The following is a 20,233-nucleotide window of genomic DNA, read 5'->3' on the forward strand; positions in this document are numbered from 1 at the left end:
AAAGAATGAAGAGGCTGAGCCAAAGCAAAAACAACACACAGTTGTGGATGTGACTGGCAATGGAGGTAAAGACTGATGCTGTAAAGAACAATATTGCATAGTAACCTGGAATGTTAGGTCCATGAATCAAGGTAAATTGGAAGTGGTCAAATAGGAGATCACAAGAGTAAACATTGACATTTTAGGAATCAGTGAACTAAAATGAACTGGAATGGATGAATTTAATTCAGATGACCACTATATCTATTACTGTGGGTAAGAATCCCTCAGAAGAAATGGAGTAGCCCTCATAGACAACAAAAGAGCCTGAAATGCAGTACTTGGTTGCAGTGTCAAAAATGACAGAATGATCTCTGTTCATTTTCAAGGCAAACCATTCAATAACACAGTAATCCAAGTCTATGCCACAATCACTAATGCTGAAGAAGCTGAAGTTGAATGGTTCTATGAGAACCTACATGACCTTCTAGAACTAACACCCAAAAAAGGTGTCCTTTTCATTATAGGGGACTGGAATGCAAAAGTAGGAAGTCACGAGATACGTGGAGTAATGGGCAAGTTTGGTCTTGGAGTACAAAATGAAGCAGGACAAAGGCTAACCGAGTTTTTCCATGAGAACACACTGATCATAGCAAACACCCTCTTCCAACAACACTAGAGATGACTCTACACAGGGACACCACCAGATGGTCAATACCAACATCAGGTTGATTACATTCTTCACAGCCAAAAATGGAGAAGCTCAATACAGTCAGCAAAAATGAGACCAGGAGCTGACTGGTGGCTCCAGATCATGAAGTCCTTATTACAAAATTCAGACTTAAATTGAAGAAAGTAGGGAAAACCACTAAACAATTCAGGTATGACCTAAATCAAATCCTTTACAATTATAGAGTAGAAGTGATACATAGATTCAGGGGATTAGATCTGATAGGGTGCCTGAAGAACTATGGATGGAGGTTTGGAACATTGTACAGGAGGCAGTGATCAAAATCAACCCTAAGAAAAAGAAATGGAAAAAGCAAAATGGTTGTCTGAGGATGCCTTACAAATAGCTGAGAAAAGAAAGAAATGAAAGGCAAAGGAGAAAAGGAAAGATATATCCGTCTGAATGAAGAGTTCCAAGGAATAGCAAGGAGAGATAAGAAGGCCTTCCTAAATGAAAAATGCAAAGAAATAGAGGAAGACAATAGAATGGGAAAGACCAGAGATCTCTTCAAAAAAAAAATCAGAGATACCAAGGGAACATTTCATGCAAATATGGGCACAATAAAGGACAGAAATGGTAGGGTCCTAACAGAAGCAGAAGATATTAAGAAGAGGTGGCAAGAATACACAGAAGAACTATACAAAAAAAATCTTAATGACCCAGATAACCATGATGTTTGTGGTCATTCACCTAGAGCTAGAATCCTGAAGTGTGAAGTCAAGTTGGTCTTAGGAAGCATCACTGAGGGAAAAGCTAGTGAGGTGATGGAATTCCAGCTGAACTATTTCAAATCCTAAAAGATGATGCTATGAAAGTGCTGTACCTGTATGCCAGTAAATTTGGAAAACAGCAGAGGCCACAGGACTGGAAAAAAGTCAGTTTTCATTCTGATCCCAAAGAAAGGCAATGCCAAAGAATGTTCAAACTACCACGCAATTGCACTCATCTCACATGCTAGCAAAGGAATGCTCAAAATTCCCCAAGCTAGGCTTCAACAACATGTGAACCGAGAACTTCCAAATGTTCAAGATGGATTTAGAAACGGTAGAGGAACCAGTGATCAAATTGCCAACATCTGTTGAATCATAGAAAAAGCAAGAGAATTCCAGAAAGACATCTACTTCTGCTTCATTGACTATGCCAAAGCCTTTGTGTGGATCACAACAAACTGTAAAAAACTCTTAAAGAGATGGGAATACCAGACCACCTGACCTATCTCCTGAGAAATCTGTATGCAGGTGAAGAAGCATACAGACATGGAACAACAGACTGGTTCCAAATTGGGAAAGGAGTACATCAATGCTATATATTGTCACCCTGCTTATTTAAACTTATATGCAGAGTACATCATGCAAAATGCTGGGTTGGATGAAGCACAAGCTGGAATCAAGATTGCTGGGAGAAATATCAATAACTCAGATATGCAGATGATACCACTCTAATGACAGAAAGTGAAGAGGAACTAAAGTGCCTCTTGATGAAAGTGAAATAGGAGAGTGAAAAAGCTGGTTTAAAATTCAACATTCAAAAAAAATGAAGATCATGGCATCTGGTCCCATCACTTCATGGCAAATAGATGGGGAAACAATGGAAACAGTGACAGACTATTTTCTTGGGCTCCAAAAATCACTGCTGATGGTGACTTCATCCATGAAATTAAAAGACACTTGCTCCTTGGAAGAAAACCTATGACAACCTAGACAGCATATTAAAAAACAGAGACATTACTTCACCAACAAAGGTCTGTATAGTCAAAGCTATGGTTTATCTAGTAGTCAGGTACACATGTGAGAGTTGGACCATAAAGAAGAATTGATGCTTTTGAACTGTGGTGTTGGAGAAGACTCTTGAGAGTCCCTTGGATTGCAAGGAGATAAAACCAGTCATTCCTAAAGGAAATCAACCCCGTGTATTCGTTGGAAGGTTTGATGCTGAAGTTCCAATACTTCGGCCACCTAATGTGAAGAACTGACTCACTGGAAAAGACCCTGATGCTGGGAAAGATTGAAGGCAGGAGGAGAAGGTGACGACAGAGGATGAGATTGTTGGATGACATCACCAACTTGATGGACATGAGTTTGAGCAAGCTCTGGGAGTTGGTGATGGACAGGAAACCAGGCATGCTGCAGTCCATGAGGTTGCAATGACTGAGCAACTGAACTGAACCTTAATTACATCTTTGTGATTTCTATATAGCCCGTACCTGGATTTGTGTTTGATTGGGTAATCTTGGGGAGACCTGTTTAGAACTTTACTCCAGAAATGAATGCAGCAGAGTCCACTCATTGGGAACTGGCCAGATGTGGGTGGATGATGAGTTTTGATTTAGAATTCCACATTACTGCTGACTTATATTTTTTGTTCGTGAAAATAAGACTATTGTGAACCCCGTGGCCAGCACATAATAGATTTTTAATATGGTAACCAAATGAAATGTACTTAATTACTGACATAAGGAATCACTTTGTGTGATTCCTTTCCAAATCAGAAAGTTTCTCTGGGGATGGTGTTTTCATAGTCACTAGATAAATGTTGGAGGAGGTCATTGAGAGGACATGACTGCCATTTGACCCCTGAGCTGGTCCTGGGCAATGGAAGGCTCCTAACCTCCTCCTCTGTCCTTGGAATGTATGTTCTACCCACTTTCCCACAGTGGAAACTGTTTTCTAGGACTCAGCCTTGAGTGAGCAATGTGGTGTTGAGATCATCTGGGTGTTATACATGACTATATCTGGTTAAGACCTCCTCTTGTTAAGTTTTTTTAAATAAAGCTTTTCTTAAGGTAATTGTATTTATTTTTAAAAAAGTCTTTGATTTTGTTACTATATTGTTGCTATTTTATGTTTTTTTGGCTGCAAGGTACATGGGATCTTAGCTCTCCAACCAGGGATTGAACCTGCACCCCTTGCATTGGAAGGTCAAATCTTAACCACTGGATCGCCAGTGAAATCCCTCCTCTTGTAAACTTTTAAGATACTGGTGGGTAGGTGTGGAAATCTACTCATCCTGTAGTTGCCAAAGCCAAGCCTAGTATGTAAGTTTCCTTGCTTGTTAAATCTGCCACCTACCAGCCTGGAGTGGTCTGCCTCTCTCTTTCATCTCTCCTTGCCCTCTGTGCATGGGGACCAGTTTCAAAGCCCTCAAGTTTTGTCACCAACATTATATGAGACAACCCAAAGATAATCTTTCTTCATCTAACAGTGCTGCTAGACATACAAAGACCTTAGAGCATAAGTAGAGAATCAGCACTGCCTTTGCTCTCAGAATCCTGACTCCTAGTCTGGCAGAGTCCCCAGGGATAGAGTCAGAGCCGGAGATGTCTGGTTAGGAACTTACTGGGCAGTGGGACTGAGAACGTGGAGACTCAGACCTAAGGATTTCTGGCAAGTTGAGTTTGAACCTCAAGGAAGGTGAAAGAAGATAGTGAAGAAAGACTCCAAGGTCTGGGAATGAAAGTTTCTCTGGGGATGGTAGAGGATAAAGGAAAGGGGGACCTTGAAAGGTGGGAAATTTCTCTGATGCTCCCCTGAAGACACCTGAGTGAATTTTGGGGTCAGATCTGGTGACTTTCCATTAGCCGTTTTCTATGTTCATTAGTTTTCATCCTTGAAACCACATTATAAATCCACCTTATTCAACATACCAAACTGTAGGAAGGGTACCAGGGCTAACCTTGGCAACCTAGAAAATAGCACATTTGTAACCGAGCAGGACCCTTTGACGCCTTCTCAGAGCCGACCTCCTCCCTCCACCCATGACCTCCACCTGCCTCTTGTTTGTAGAAAAACTAGCCTCCTAGGCCTTCGCCAATTTTCAAAGTGTAAATTTAATCAGAGAAGTGGGAAAATGCAAAAGCAAAGAAAAACCATCGAGCAAGAAATTAATTTTAAAAAATTCCTAAGCCTAATAAATACCTAATGTCCCTGAAAAACAACAAAAGACAAAACAATGATAGTTTAGCCATTAATGTCGAAGACTTTAGTTTCTCCTCCAGGGCTGTAGACAGTATTTTTTTTCCTTTATTTTCAAGTTTGATTTAATATATTTTAATATATTTTTGGTGTTCCCTGGTGGCTCAGACGGTAAAGCATCTGCCTACAGTGTGGGAGACCCAGGTTCAATCCCTGGGTCAGGAAGATCTCCTGGAGAAGGAAATGTTAACCCACTCCAGTAGTCTTGCCTGGAAAATCCCATGGACCAAGAAGCCTGGTAGGCTACAGGCCATGGGGTCGCAAAGAGTTGGACACGACACTTCACTTAATATATTTACGAAAAAATACTCTTAACAGCTCTGGGTTTTATTTACAGTTTACACATAATGATAAAGGTAAGCCCATTTAAGGAAACAGTATTTTCTGAATAATCGATGTACATTAGAATCAACATAACACATTTTGGAAAACATGTGTCCAAACCAGCAAAGATACATATTTAGCAGACAACCTCAGGTGGCTCTGATAAGTAAGCCTGGATGAGAAAGCCAGGAAAAGACCACAGGCTGCACAGACAGATGTGGGTTCATGAGGTGGCTCGGTAGCTAAGGAGCTTTGTGGTGAAGTTATTGATACTCAGAGGGCCTCGGTAATCACATCTTGAAATAGGATAACAATACTTGTCCTGTTGATATGAAAGTACTCATTTCATAATTACTTGGAAAACTTGACACCATGAGAATTATAATTCTGTTTTACATCTGTCACACAAAGTATATACATAGATTCATTTTTTTCCTCCACATTTGTGTGTTTTGCAGTTTTTTTCTTGTAGCTGATTTCTAATCTAAGAGCCTTGAGGCTGGGAAAGATACTTGATTAAGATTTCAATTTTCTTAAATTTACCGAGGCTTGATTTGTGATCCAAGATGTGATCTATCGTGGAGAATGTTCTGTGTGAACTTGAGAAGAAAGCGTATTCTGCTGCTTTTGAATGGAATGTCCTATAAACATCAATTAAGCCTATCTAGGCTGTTGTGTCATTTAAGGCCTGTTTCCTAACTAATTTTTTGTCTGGATGATCTGCCCATTTAGGTCAGTGGGGTGTTTAAGTCCCCCCAGTATTATTGTGTTACTGTCCATTTTTCCTTTTATGTCTGTCAATATTTGCTCTGTATTTTGAAGTTTGCCTTTACCCGTGGGCTTTCCCATTCGTAATTTTATTTCTGGTTTTGGGCTTTTCCACTTAGAGAAATTCCTTTGGAGTTTACTGTAAAGCTGGCTTGATGGTACTGAATTCTTAGCTTTTGCTTGTGTGTAAAGCTTTCTATTTCTCTGCCAAATCTGAACAAGAGCCTTGCTAGGTAGAGTATTCTTGGTTGTGGGTTTCTCCCTTTCATCCCTCATGCCTTCTGGCTTTCAGAGTTTCTGCTAAAAAATCAGCTGACAGTCTTAGGGGATTCCCATGTATGTTATTTGTTGCTCTTCCCCTTGTTGCTTTTAATATTTTCTGTCTTTAATTTTTTTGTCCATCTGACTACTCTGTGTCTCAGCAGGTTCCTCCTTGGGCTTATCCTGTATGGGACTCTGTGCTGGGTGACTATTTTCTTTTCCATATTTCAGATATTACCACTTCAAATATTTTCACAGGCCCTTTCTTTCCCTCTTATCCTTCTGACCCCACTGTAATGCAAATATTGGTGCATTTCATGTTTATCCCAGGAGTCTCTTCCATTTGTTGTCTCCTTTATTCTGCTATGGATTCCTTCTAGTGTATTTTTCACTTCAATTATTGTATTGTTCATCTATTTGCTCTTTAGATCTTCTAGCTCTTCGTTAAATTTGTGCGTCTTCATTCTTTCTCCAGGTTTTTGGATCCTCTTTATGGTCCCTACTCTGCACTCTTACAGATAGGTTGGCTATCTCCACTTCACCTAACTGTTCTATGGGGGTTTTATCTTGTTCCTTTGTCTGGGACATATTCCTTTGCTGCCTCATTGTTTACATTTCTGTTTGTATTTTTATGTGTGTAGTAGCTTAGTTATGTTTCTCCATCTTAGAGAAGGGGCTCTCTGTAGGGGATGTCCTTTGTGTCCCAGCAGAGGGCCAGGGACCAACTGGTCCCAGTGTAGATTCTGATCTGTGTTGTAAACTCAGTTCTGCAGAACTGTACTTTCCTTGCTTCTGACATCTGCTCCCTGGTGGGTGAGGCTAGTCTAAGGGCTTGGTGTAGGTTTTCTGGGGGCAAGAGGCTACTGCCTCCTCACTGGTGGGTGGAGCGGGGTCTTGGCCTTTGGTGGGCCAAGCTCTCAAGGGATGTGTCTAGAGGCAGCTGTGAGTCAGGAAGTCTAGGTAGCCTGTCTGCTGATGGACAGGGCCATTTCCCCCCCTGTTGGTTGTCTGGCCTGAGGCGTCTCAGCACTGGAGATTATAGGCTGTCGGGTGGGGTCCCAGTGCCAAGGACTTAAAATGTCTGACTCCACCCAGAGTTCACATAGGTCCCCAACTGTATTGGCCACCCTCTTTTATGATGCCAGAGAGCCACAGCCACCCCCACACCCAAGGAGACCCTCCAAGACCAGAAGGTAGGTCTGGCTCAGGTTTCTGTGGAGTCTTGGCTTTTGCCCTGAGTACCTGTGTACGCCCTCCAAGGGTGGAGGTCTGTTTCGCTGGTCCTGGGGGGGCTCCTGCAGTTAAGCCCCACTGGCCTGCAAAGCCCATTGCTCTGGAGGCTCCTCCTCCCAGTGACTGGACCCCTGGACTGGGGAGCCTGGCATGGGGCTCAGCTTCCACTCCTTTGGGAGAAATTCTGTGATTTAATTATTCTCCAGTCTGTGGGTTGTCCAGCTGAGTGGTATGGGATCTGATTACACTGTGAGTGCACCCCTCCTATCGCCTCTTGATTTTATCTTCATGTCTCTGGATGTAGACTTTTTTTGGTGTGCTAATGAGAGGAGAGTGAGCTCAAGTCCTACTCCACCACCTGGGCTGAAAATCTCTGTTTATGGTTCTGGAGGCTATAAGCCTGGCATCAAGGTGCTGTCGGGGTTCTGAGCCATATCCTTAAGTTGTTTTGCAGATACACAAACCCCCACCAAGTGGAAGAAATTAACTGTATCCTGCCCACAAGCACATGGACCACAGACCAATTGGAACCAGAAGGTTGATAATGTTGATTCTTGATGATCTCACCACCAACCAATCATACAAATGTTCATGAGCTGGTCATGCACCCCAAAACCTTCTCCCACACCCTGCCTGTAAATATCTTTCACTGATAGCCACTGGGGTTCAGGGCTTTTCAGCAGTAGCTGCTCTGCACGCCTTGTCTGACAGTTGCAATAAACACTGCACTTTCCTTTATGACAACCTTGTGTCAGTAGACTGGCTTTACTGCCTGTGGGCAAGCAGACGTAAGTTTTGGTTCAGTAATACATTTACAAATGAACTTGACCCGAACTATTCTAGAGAAATAAATATTCATATGGTTTTGACTTACCTGACCAAGGGCTCTCATGGATTCTGGCTTAAGTAAGCTGAAATATAAAAATATAAAATTTTTTATATTCTAAAATATAAAAAAATTAGGGTACTCTTTCATCCAATATACATATATAATGTACTCTGTCTAGTCTAGTAAACCCCTTTTAAATTGCACTTCTTTGGACTTCGCTGGTGGTCCAGTGGTTAGGAAGTCACCTTCCAGTGCAGGGGGTACAGGTTTGACCTCTGATCAGGGAGCTAAGATCCCACATAGCTCAGGGCCAAAAACCCAAAATATAAAACAGAAGCAATGCTGTAATGAACTCAATAAAGACTTTAAAATGGTTCACATAAAAAAAAAAATCTTTAAAAAAATACTAAAAAAAAATTGCACTTTTCTTCCTCACTGGTCGTTTACAATGAGGTGATTGATATGCCTTATAATGGCCTTGAGACACATCCATGACTTCTGAACTGTCAAAGAAAGACGAAAATATGTTCTGTTTGGGCACTAGGAATTATACGTATAGTCTTTGAACATGGGTACTTAATGTTCTGTACAGACACTGACGTCTCTGATTTAACCAGAATGTTTGATTGGCAGAACACCCCTTTCCCTGAATCGCACGTAAGCTCTAGATTACCACTGGGTTTTTGCATTCCCTCTTTGTTTTCTTTGCATGATCCCATGGAAAGATTTTCATGAAACGTGGCAAGGGATTGGCCCAGGCTCAAAGTTTCAGAGCAACCTGATGGTAAAGTGGAGGACTTGGTCTGCCCAACTCGGTCTCCCCAGGGGGCTGTGTCAGTGACTGCCAAGCCAAGCGCCAGCAGGCAACTAGCAGCAGCACCAGCTGGAGGTCTGTCATCACAGGGATTGAAATTACATCTATAAAATAGTTAACACATTTTGAAGAAAGTACATCATATTATACATTTTGGACTTAAACTATTTCCATTCAAATGCAGGCATTGCTACTTCCTAGCTTTGTAAATCTGGGTAAGTTGATCTCTCTGAGCTTCAGTTTTCTTATCTGTAGACTGGGGATAGTACTTCAAAGTGTTCGTGTCAACATTAAATGACATAACTCATGACAAGTAATTGATATAGGAATCCCTTGGTAAGTCTTGGCTTTGATTATGCACAAATCCATCCATTCAGTGCTTGTATAGATTTGTGAGTAAACACCAGTAAGAATGATTGTCTGGTGGATAACTAGGTAAGGGAGAATTATAATTTAAGCAGAGACTTAATATAAGAACATTTAAGTGTTCAAAACAGAAAAAAAAAAAAAAAAAAAAAAACTATGGTGAGGTTGTTTTGACCCCTGGGACTTGGGTACAATTGGAGAGCTGATCCATGTACCTTTTAATTCAAATGACCATCACCTGGACTGGGGGCAAACGAGCTAGGTATAAAGAATTTACTGAATTCCACCATGTGCTTGACTATACTGTCTTCTTTAATCTTTGCAATAATTCTTGGGAGTGGAGAATATTACAATCCATCTCCAGTTTACAGATGAGTTATGTGTCAACTGAAAAAAAAATTCACAACCTAAATGTTGAGCATTACTCTTTATTCAGTAGATATTCTTAAGACTTTAAGCCCTGGAGGCAGCATCTCAATCCCTAGAAAACTGCTCTGAGGAGGTGAGGCGAGGACCCAGAATATATAGGAGTTTTACAACAAAGGCAGGAAGTTGGAACAAAAGACTTCAGTTAGTAAAAGAAAACTAGATATCTCAAGTTAAGAAATCTAGTGCTTTTCTTTGTATGGGAAGATGCAAGGAGTCTGGGCTCACTGAAATCATTCCTTTGATACGTACCTCAGTTATCTGGGCCAATACCCCATGTTCTTTCATCCAGCGTTTCCTCAGTGGCTGCAGTCTGATGGATGCTAGACAGCAAGCAGGTATTCTTTCCTTTCTGATTTCTGTCAGGAATTACCGTCTAACCCATTGGTGGTGGCTGCAATCACTGGTGACCGCAACATCCTTTGTTTACTGATATGGCAGGCAATATTTCATTTCTCAAAACTGAAGTTGAGTACTTTTCGTTCTTTTGTGACATGTCACAGTCACATGCTAACAAATGGTGGAATTGATATTCAAATTCCAGTTTAATCCACACTGTGAGCAAGGGATCGCCAAGGTAGATTACCTTTGCCAGTGCTTGGCCCCACCAGGAGTGCCTACAAGTCAATCCTGCAGGAACTACGGAAACGAAAGAGAGTCTTCCCACAGAAAAAGCCTGGCCATCCTGACCCAAAGATTAAGTTCGCCTGGACACCCTCAGAGCCGGGCTATTCAGGCCTCTTAACCCTTTATTGTAATAGTACCTCCTTCACGTACTTAAGTGGAATAGTCAGAGAAGTATCAGGCAAGTAATTATAATCAGATCAGATCAGATCAGATCAGTCGCTCAGTTGTGTTCGACTCGTTGCGAATCGCAGCACTCCAGGCCTCCCTGTCTATCACCAACTCCCAGAGTTCACTCAGACCCACGTCCATCGAGTCAGTGATGCCATCCAGCCATCTCATCCTCTGTCATCCCCTTCTCCTCCTGCCCCCAATCCCTCCTAGCATCAGAGTCTTTTCCAATGAGTCAGCTCTTCGCATGAGGTGGCCAAAGTACTGGAGTTTCAGCTTGAGCATCATTCCTTCCAAAGAAATCCCAGGGCTGATCTCCTTCAGAATGGACTGGTTGCATCTCCTTGCAGTCCAAGGGACTCTCAAGAGCCTTCTCCAACACCACAGTTCAAAAGCATCAATTCTTTGCCGCTCAGCCTTCTTCACAGTCCAATTCTCACATCCATACATGACCACAGGAAAAACCATAGCCTTGACTAGACGAACCTTTGTTGGCAAAGTAATGTCTCTGCTTTTGAATATACTATCTAGGTTGGCCACAACTTTCCTTCCAAGGAGTAAGCGTCTTTTAATTTCATGGCTGCAGTCACCATCTGCAGTGATTTTGGAGCCCCCCAAAATAAAGTCTGACACTGTTTCCACTGTTTCCCCGTCCATTTCCCATGAAGTGATGGGACCAGATGCCATGATCTTCGTTTTCTGAATGTTGAGCTTTAAGCCAACTTTTTCACTGTCCACTTTCACTTTCATCAAGAGGCTCTTTAGTTCCTCTTCACTTTCTGCCATAAGGGTGGTGTCATCTGCATATCTGAGGTTATTGATATTTCTCCCGGCAATCTGATTCCAGCTTCTGTTTCTTCCAGCCCAGCGTTTCTCATGATGTACTCTGCATATAAGTTAAATAAACAGGGTGACACTATACAGCCTTGACGAACTCCTTTTCCTATTTGGAACCAGTCTGTTGTGATAGGCATCATATATTGGCTTACTCTGTGCTGGGTAGTATGGTCCAAACTTTTACATACGTTTTATCTTCACAAAGTAGGTATTATTATTTCCTTATTATAGACGGACCAAGAGACTCAGAGAAGTTAAGAAATTTGCTCAAGGCACAGAGTACCAAAGCTGTAGGAATGAGAAAAGCTGTGTCTCTGGGATGCTAATACAGCACAATGGGAATCAGCAGTTGCTGTCAAATGAGAATTGCCTCTCTGTCTCTAATCCTTGCAGATTTAGTCACAGAGACTTTGAGAGGCTAAAGGTTTTCCCTGTGGGGAGGTGTGGGGAGAGAGGAATTGTGAAACCCAAATCATAAAGCACCTGAGTAACAGCATGGTGGGGGTAGTTTAGTAGCTAAATCGTGTCTGACTCTTGTGACTCCAGACTGTATCCCACCAACCTCCTCTGTCCATGGGAGTTCCCAGGCAAAAATGCCAGAGTGGGTTGCCATTTCCTTCTCTAGGGAATCTTCCTGACCCAGGGATCAAACCCAGGTCTCCGGCATTGGCAGGCTACCACTGAGTCACCAGGGAAGCCAGGTGAATCCATTAAAAAGAATTCATAAGTTATATAACAAGATGTTTATTATAAAAATATGCTCATATTTATGGAATTCTCTTTCATGTTTGATGAAATATTTTACATTTTCTCAGAAAGGCATGAGAAAGAAATATCTAGAGAGAAAGGAATAAAACATGACTTTTTTTTAGCTTCCTTTGCAACTTGTCACCAGAGATATTTTTAAAATTTTCTATTAAAGCTTGCCAATTGACAGAGGAAATTACGATGAAAAATAAGAGTGAGGTTGAAAAGGACAGAATGTCAAAGCTGCTAACCAACACCATGCATCCAGTTCCCCCACACTCTCTCTGTGTAGTTCAATCAACAGGGCAATGGCATTTAAACTGTTTTTTTTCCTCTGATGACTTTTAAAAAGTCCTCACAAAACAGACCGTGTTAATTCTTAAATCTTCATTACAGAAAATATATTAATAGTAATGATAAAGGTGAAATTGACTTAAGGAAAAAAACCCTCCAAAAATGATGATTGATTAAAAAGGGGGAATTGGCCAGCCTTTGGCATACGGCTAAGATCTTGAAGCAGCACCAGGAGAAAATTGCAGATATGTATGAAAGCAGATATTTTGGAGGCTGGCAATTTGTAGCTCTTCTCTTTGATTGTAAGAACCTGGGTCTTATGAGTGGGATGGGTGGAGAAGTCTCCTGCTTTTCCAGTGTTTGCCTTTCTTGTCTCTCTGCTTTAACTCTTTTGTTTCTCTTGAACCAGAAATTTGTCTTCAAATCAGGAAAGGAAGTCTGGATGGTCATTGCTATGATATCATTACATAATAATAATAGAAGCTACAGGGAATTCTCTGGAGGTCTAGTGGTTAAGAATTTGCCTGCCAATGCAGAGGACATGGGTTTGATCAGTGGTCTAGGAAGATCCCACATTCAGAGGAGCAACAAGGCCTGGGCCACAGCTGCTGAGCCTGTGCTTTAGAGCCCATGCTCTGCAACAAGAGAAACCACCGCAATGAAAAGCCCCGTGCACCATAACTAGAGAGTAGCCCCCGCTCGCCACAACTAGAGGAAGACTGCACGCAGCAAGGGAGACCCAGGGCAGTCAAAAATAAATAAATAAATAAACAAATAGTACTATGAACTCTAGAGCACAATAAGTGTCAGATAGTATGCCAGGCCCTTTAATATATTATCTCATTTTGGTCTCATCTGATAGGTGAGACACCTTAAGTTTAGAGAGCTTTAAGGATGTGTCCAGGGTCATGATGCTGGTGGGGACTGTGATCTGAGGCTGGACTTGACAATATGTTATCAGATCTAAGAACCCAGCCTCAGGAGTCAAATGACTTACGCCTGTGTAATTTGGGGCAAATTATATGACCCCCTCCTTGCATCTGTTTCCTTATCTATAAAAAAATCGGTGGAAATAATACCTCCTGAGGTTACTCAATAAATGGCAACTATGACCGAGATTCCAAAGCCCATGCTTTTGGCCAGTTCATCATGCACTAAATTCTGAGGTTGCCTAGCACTGACCCCTCCACCATGGCCCGTGTGTCTTGTTTTCTAACAGTTCACTGCCTGCTGGAGCATCTCATGCACACACCTTGTCTCACTAGAATCCTGTTTCTTTAATTTGGGACTATTCTGTTCTTTCTATGGTGTTTAGCACACATAACAGACATCAAGGCATGCTTAAAGACTTGAACTAATTTGTTTTCAAGGAGGGCAGATCAAAGAGGGACTTTGAATATTGTGCCTGTGGTTTAAGGTGGTTAATAACTTTTCCATAAGCATCTTTGAGGATATGCGTTTTAGGAAAGGTGGAGAAAGGAGTGCTTTCTTTGGTAGATCTTCCTAGGTTCTTCTCTGTTTCCTGGGAGTGGGTGGTCTTGCCACAGAAAGGGATGTTGGGAATTGTACCAACACATACTTTTAATATTCCTCAATACCTGTCAAGTAGTTTTTACTTCTACAATTTTTTCTTTGGTTGAGATGCATTATCATAAACCCTGAAATAAAACTGAGTTACATGGTTACAGCAAAATAATTATATGGTCAGTTATTGCCATTCATGATTGAGAAAAAGAAATGTTCATCAATTTCAGCCATCTTATCAGTATAAATCAGGTCATATAATGTTAAGATCCAGTGAAGTTTATATGGGACAAAGCTGAAGCAATGGAACCATGGAAAATAGGTGAATTAGTTAAAATTGTTTACAGTTTTTATTCTATTAAAGTATTTTTAGTAGTCAAATGCAGGTAAATTTATCAGTTTTGCAGATTGCTGGTGATACCAAAAATTCAGATATATTGGGAGTAGAAACGTTAGACTAAGTGGCTATGTTTGACTTACTAGGTTTACTAAGGTAAATAAATCTTTAAGCAAGTGAGCTGTAGAGTCAGTTATTTTTACCTAATAGCCATATTTTAGTAATCCTTTAAATCTTATTACAATAATCTTGCTGGAGGTGGTGCAAAATTCTTTGGACTGGAATTTAGGTTTTAAATAGTGGGTGGTAAACAGCTTTGAAACTCTTTTATGGTAAAAATGTGAATCTATGTGATTTTTTTTTAATCTTGTTTTTCTTAAAATGCCTAAAACAATTTTTCTCCTTATATTGCTTTTTGAAGATTCAGCACATAAAATTTTTTTCAGTAACTGCTTATATTTTTGCTTACATTATTCAATAATTAGAGACTCCAACATTAATTCCTTACATTTATTATGTGAGGCATTCTTTGTAAACTGATAATCCATTATAGAAATAAATTAGTTCTTGATGCATAGAACCTTAAGACCAGAGTGCTGTAGAAACACACCATAAATTTTTTCTCCTTAGCACATTTAGAAAGCATTAAAATAAATGACAAAGAACTTAGTAAATGTTTATGACTTTAGTTTATGCATGTGTGCTAATGGGATGAAAAACGAATCTGTCACTTGGCTCTTAACTGTGTTTAATTAGCCTGGATCATTGTATACTACACTGGAAATACCTTCTCTCCTTTTCACTTTCTGCCCAGGACAAACAAAGTAAAATAAACAGTAACAGGATATAGTGACCTTAAATTCAGGGTTGATGTAAATGCTGAGAAAAGTTGACTGTAGGAAACAAACCAGCAGCATCCGCCACTGGCGGCACTCCGAATGTTTCAGTGTCTGAACGGGCCATTTTAATCTTGGGCCATGTTTGCTTCTCTGTGTCACTGCCACGCTGCTTTATCTGTGATTTCAGGACAATGATGTCCTGAGAGAGGTGATGTCCTGAGAGAGGTGTCCAATATTTAGGCAGCGAGACTCACAGATTCACACTCCTATTTACAGGAAATGACTTTATATTTTTATGTTTAAATTATGCAGCATTTTATAGTTTTCAAATGCTTTGCAATCATTATGTGTTGTTCATGTTACAAATTTGACAACCAAATTGTACTTGGTGGAGATAAGTGGCTATAGATTATGTGAAAGAGCAGTTCTGGTTCTTCTTTAATTTCAACTTTATTGAACTGTAATTGCCACAAAAGTTGTAAGATAAAGTATGCATTCTAGAAATTTGGTATAAAATATACACTATGAAAGGATTTCCCTCACGTAGTTAATCAACACACCCATCACCTCAAAAATTTATTTATTTTGGTGAGAGAATTTAGGTTCCACTCTCTTAGAAAATTTCAAAACAATAGGGTATTATCAACTATAGTCACCCTGTGTTGCATTAGATTTGAGATCTTATTTATCTTACACCTGAAAGTTTGTACCCTTTTACCAACCTCTCCCTAACTGCTCTCACCAGCTCCTGACCACTTTTCTACTCTTTGTTTCTATGAGATTGGCTTTTTTCTTTTTAGATTCCACATATAAGTGATACCATGCAGTATTTATCTTTCTCTGTCAGGCTTATTAGCACAATGCTCTCATGCATTATGTCCATGCTTCATGTCACAAATGGCAGGATTTCCCTCTTTCTCATGTTCCATTGTGTGTGTGTGTGTGTGTGTGTGTGTGTGTGTGTGTATGTGCCACATCTTCTTTATTCATTCATTCATTGATGGGTGCTTAGGTTGTTTCCATATTTTGGCTATTGTTAATGATGCAGCAGTTCTCTTTTTAACAGGAGAAACCCAGAATTGCAGTGTTTGATAGGAAACAGATGTTCATTAACTGCTATATCGAATGATGTAATAAAAATTGACTTCTATCTTGGGCAATGAAGAAGGCAGTGAATCATATCTTTTTAACCCAGATGTAAAAGGCTTGCTTTCCAGCATTCTGCTCCAGAAGAGACTTGGATCCAGACTGGAATTATTTTGGCATCCTAAACACCTGGGTTCTAGTTCTGGGTTAGGAAGCAGCTGAATGTGTCAGTTTAAGAAAGGAATTTAACCTCTTCTGGATTCATTTTTCTTCATAAAAAAGGAGAGGTTCCTTCCAGACCAGCAGCTTTCAGACTTCCCTGAGAAAAGATTCAGCACTTCCAAACCCTATACGATCCTCCAGGAGCTCTTAGGCAAGGAAGAGAGGTCTCCAAGACCTCCTGGTGAGAAACTCAGCTTTTGTTTGTTTTGTTTTTGGGGCTTCTTTTGGGAGGAAGTGTTTTTCTTTGCTTAAAAATGTTGGGAAAACTGTCCAAGATGATAACTAGATCTTCTTCCAGTCTTTTAATTCTATACTTTAAACCATAGAAATAATTTGCAACATGAATAAAAATGTGTATAATTTTAAAAAGAGATGTCTTTAGTGAAACATTGTAATTCTTGTCCATTTGTGTCTTGGAGTTTTATATATGATCGTGATTAATGGTCCACACTGCAGATGGGGAGGAGTGGGCAAGCTGATCATTAAATTGCTATTCTCTGGGCTAATAGTGGCTGATTATATTTATGTCTCTGAATCTAATGATGCCAAACAGGCTACACTTGAGGTGATTCATTTTGAATTTGGTACATCTAAATAGTTCTTGCTCAACATTCAGAAAACGAAGATCATGGCATCTGGTCCCATCACTTCACGGGAAATAGATGGGGAAACAGTGGAAACAGTGTCAGACTTTATTTTTTTGGGCTCCAAAATCACTGCAGATGGTGACCGCAGCCATGAAATTTAAAGACGCTTACTCCTTGGAAGGAAAGTTATGACCAACCTAGATAGCATATTCAAAAGCAGAGACATTACTTTGCCAAAAAAGGTCCGTCTAGTCAAGGCTATGATTTTTCCAGTGGTCATGTATGGATGTGAGAGTTGGACTGTGAAGAAGGCTAAGCGGCGAAGAATTGATGCTTTTGAACTGTGGTGTTGGAGAAGACTCTTGAGAGTCCCTTGGACTGCAAGGAGATCCAACCAGTTGATTCTGAAGGAGATCAGTCCTGGGATTTCTTTGGAGGGAATGATGCTAAAGCTGAAACTCCTGTACTTTGGCCACCTCATGTGAAGAGTTGACTCATTGGAAAAGACCCTGATGCTGGGAGGGATTGGGGGCAGGAGGAGAAGAGGACGACAGAGGATGAGATGGCTGGATGGCATCACTGACTCGATGGATGTGAGTCTGAGTGAACTCCGGGAGTTGGTGATGGACAGGGAGGCCTGGTGTGCTGCGATTCATGGGGTTGCAGAGTCGGACATGAGTGAGCGACTGAACTGAACTGAAATAGTTCTTGTGGTTAAGAAGTCTTGAGTCAACATTACTATCTAATTTACTTGGGAACATTTGGTTTTCTTAATCACAATAACCAATACATGGTGTTTTCTTAGACTGAGAATTTTTTTTATTCTAAATTTCCTTGGAGAGAGATATATATATAATATATAAAAATATGTATAACATAATATATAATATTATATAATATATAACATAATATATAATATATAAAATAATATATTATATATAACATAATATATATAAATATATAAAATATGTAAATATATATTTTATTAAAACATATTTTATAAAAATATATAAATATCTAAAATAATATATAAATATATATTTTATATATATATATATATATAAGTATCTCCAAGGAAATTTAGAATAAAAAAATTTCTCAGACTAAGGAAAACCATGTATTGGTTATTGTGATTAAGAAAACCAAATGTTCCCAAGTAAATTAGATAGTAACATTGACTCAAGACAGGGACTTCTTAACCACAAGAACTATTTAGATGTACTAAATTCAAAATGAATAACCTCAAGTGTAGCCTGTTTGGCATCATTAGATTCAGAGACATAAATATAATCTGCCACTATGAGCAAAAAACTCACAAAGTTGGAGTTCCCTGGTAGTCCAGTGGTTAAGAATCTGCCTGCCAACACAGGGGACACAGGTTTGATCCCTGGCCCAGGAAGATTCCACAGGGGGCAGGCAACTAGGCCTGTGTGCCGCAACTACTGAGCCATTGGCTCTGGAGCCCTTGAGCCGCAACTACTGAACCTCGAGCGCCCTAAAGCCTGTGCTCTGTGATGAGAGAAGCCACTGGAACAAGAACTGGATGTGCACCACATCCAGAGCAGAGCAGAGCCCCTGCTCTGCTCATTGCAACTAGAGAAAGCCCGTGTGCAGAAACAAAGACCCAGCAAAGCCAAAAAATAATAAATAAAATATTTTTAAAAAACCCCAAGTTTTATTGCAGTGGGGAGGGTGGAGAAGAGAAATGCAGATTTAGCAAAAAGAAATTTACGATGCTTACATCCTAGTTTGGCAGTTGGTGCATCTACAAAGACGACCTGAAATGGAGCTGTTTGGCAGAGGCCCTTCTGAGAATCCCTTCTCTGGTTTAGAACGATGTGGTGCTCTGACCTAGATATGGTGCAGAGAGAGGCCAAAAAGATGGGGAGAGGGGAAGGGGCTTCTGTTTCATTTCCCTGCAGTTTTACATGCTCATGTCTGCCACCTGACTTTTCACATTGCGGGACTCTGGTGTCCCCTGGTGACTTGAATGTGTTTGTCTTGGTGTCTGTGGGAGGCGGCAGGGCAGCCTGTTTGTTTCTGTCATCACACTGTCCCCTGTGCTCTCACTGTCTTCCAGTAAACCTTGGCCTTTAAACCTATTAATACTTTGCCCTGAGAAACCTGCCCCTCAGTACAGGAGGGGCCTCAGGGCCAGGATTTTCTCTGCTTGAGCTTAGAAGGGCCTCTGCAGCCAATCGTCAGAAAATGTCATTGCTGCTAAACAGGGACAATAAATCCCCAAGCTACCCAGTAATGCAATCTCCCTCAACACGGAAAAAGGTCAGGCTTGAACTGTAAATAAATTCCTGTCACACAGCAGCGTGTCTTTTCAGGTGGGGTAGTAAATCTTCCCGGAGATGAGCTACCACACACACCATAATCCTCTTCCTGTGGCCCTGGTCTTCATTAGTTAATTTTTCTACAACTGCTTTTTCACAAGGTTTGGGCATTAACATTCCCTTGGTGTGTAAAGACCTCCCAGAATGCACAGCCTGGATGAAGTAGGGTAGGAGTGGTGGGCTCCAGACGGATCTATACTCTAAATTATAAACAGAATTCACAGAGTATAGGCTCTAAAACCCCTTGATGGACAGAAAATTTGGATTTACAGCCTGTCTGTATTTAAAGGAAGAGAGAAAAATACTTGATGCTTCCTTTGATCTACAAAATACCTTAGAAATTTTTGTATCAAATCTTTTAGAATGCTGTAAATAAATAAATAAACCCAACATGTTACACCCTATTACTCATCAGCTTTCTTTAACAGGCCAGAGGTTAGTACTTGGAATCATATACCTACAGTTTCAATTCTGATTCTTTTGCCAGTTGATCAGTATTTATGAAGCCACCAAAGTATAAAGATACAAAGATGGATGAAGTTGGCTGCTTTAAGGAATTCATAGCCTGGCTGGGGGGAGAAAGACACACAAACAAATAATTAAAATATAATATCCTCATGGTGCTATGGCAAAGGTTTCCCCCAATGGCAATAAGAACGCAGTGCAGGGAGCTACTAATGTCTGTGGAATCCGGAAAGGCTTTGCCAAGGAAGTGGTATCTGATCAGACTTTTGGAGAATAAGTAGTTTTCCTCTAGGTAGAAAAATAAAGTTTTTGCAAAATAAAGTCTTATCCTAGATAGCCAGATGAGCTGTAGTACTCCATAGAAGTCTTCGGGCTTTGATCTCTGACTGTGAAGGATTCCTTAAAGGCCAGTGCATTTTAGAACAGCCCTTGTTTTTGATCTCTGCTTTTTTCATTT

The sequence above is a fragment of the Bubalus bubalis genome, chromosome 4, assembly GCF_019923935.1.
Source record: "Bubalus bubalis isolate 160015118507 breed Murrah chromosome 4, NDDB_SH_1, whole genome shotgun sequence".
Classification (NCBI taxonomy): domain Eukaryota; kingdom Metazoa; phylum Chordata; class Mammalia; order Artiodactyla; family Bovidae; genus Bubalus; species Bubalus bubalis.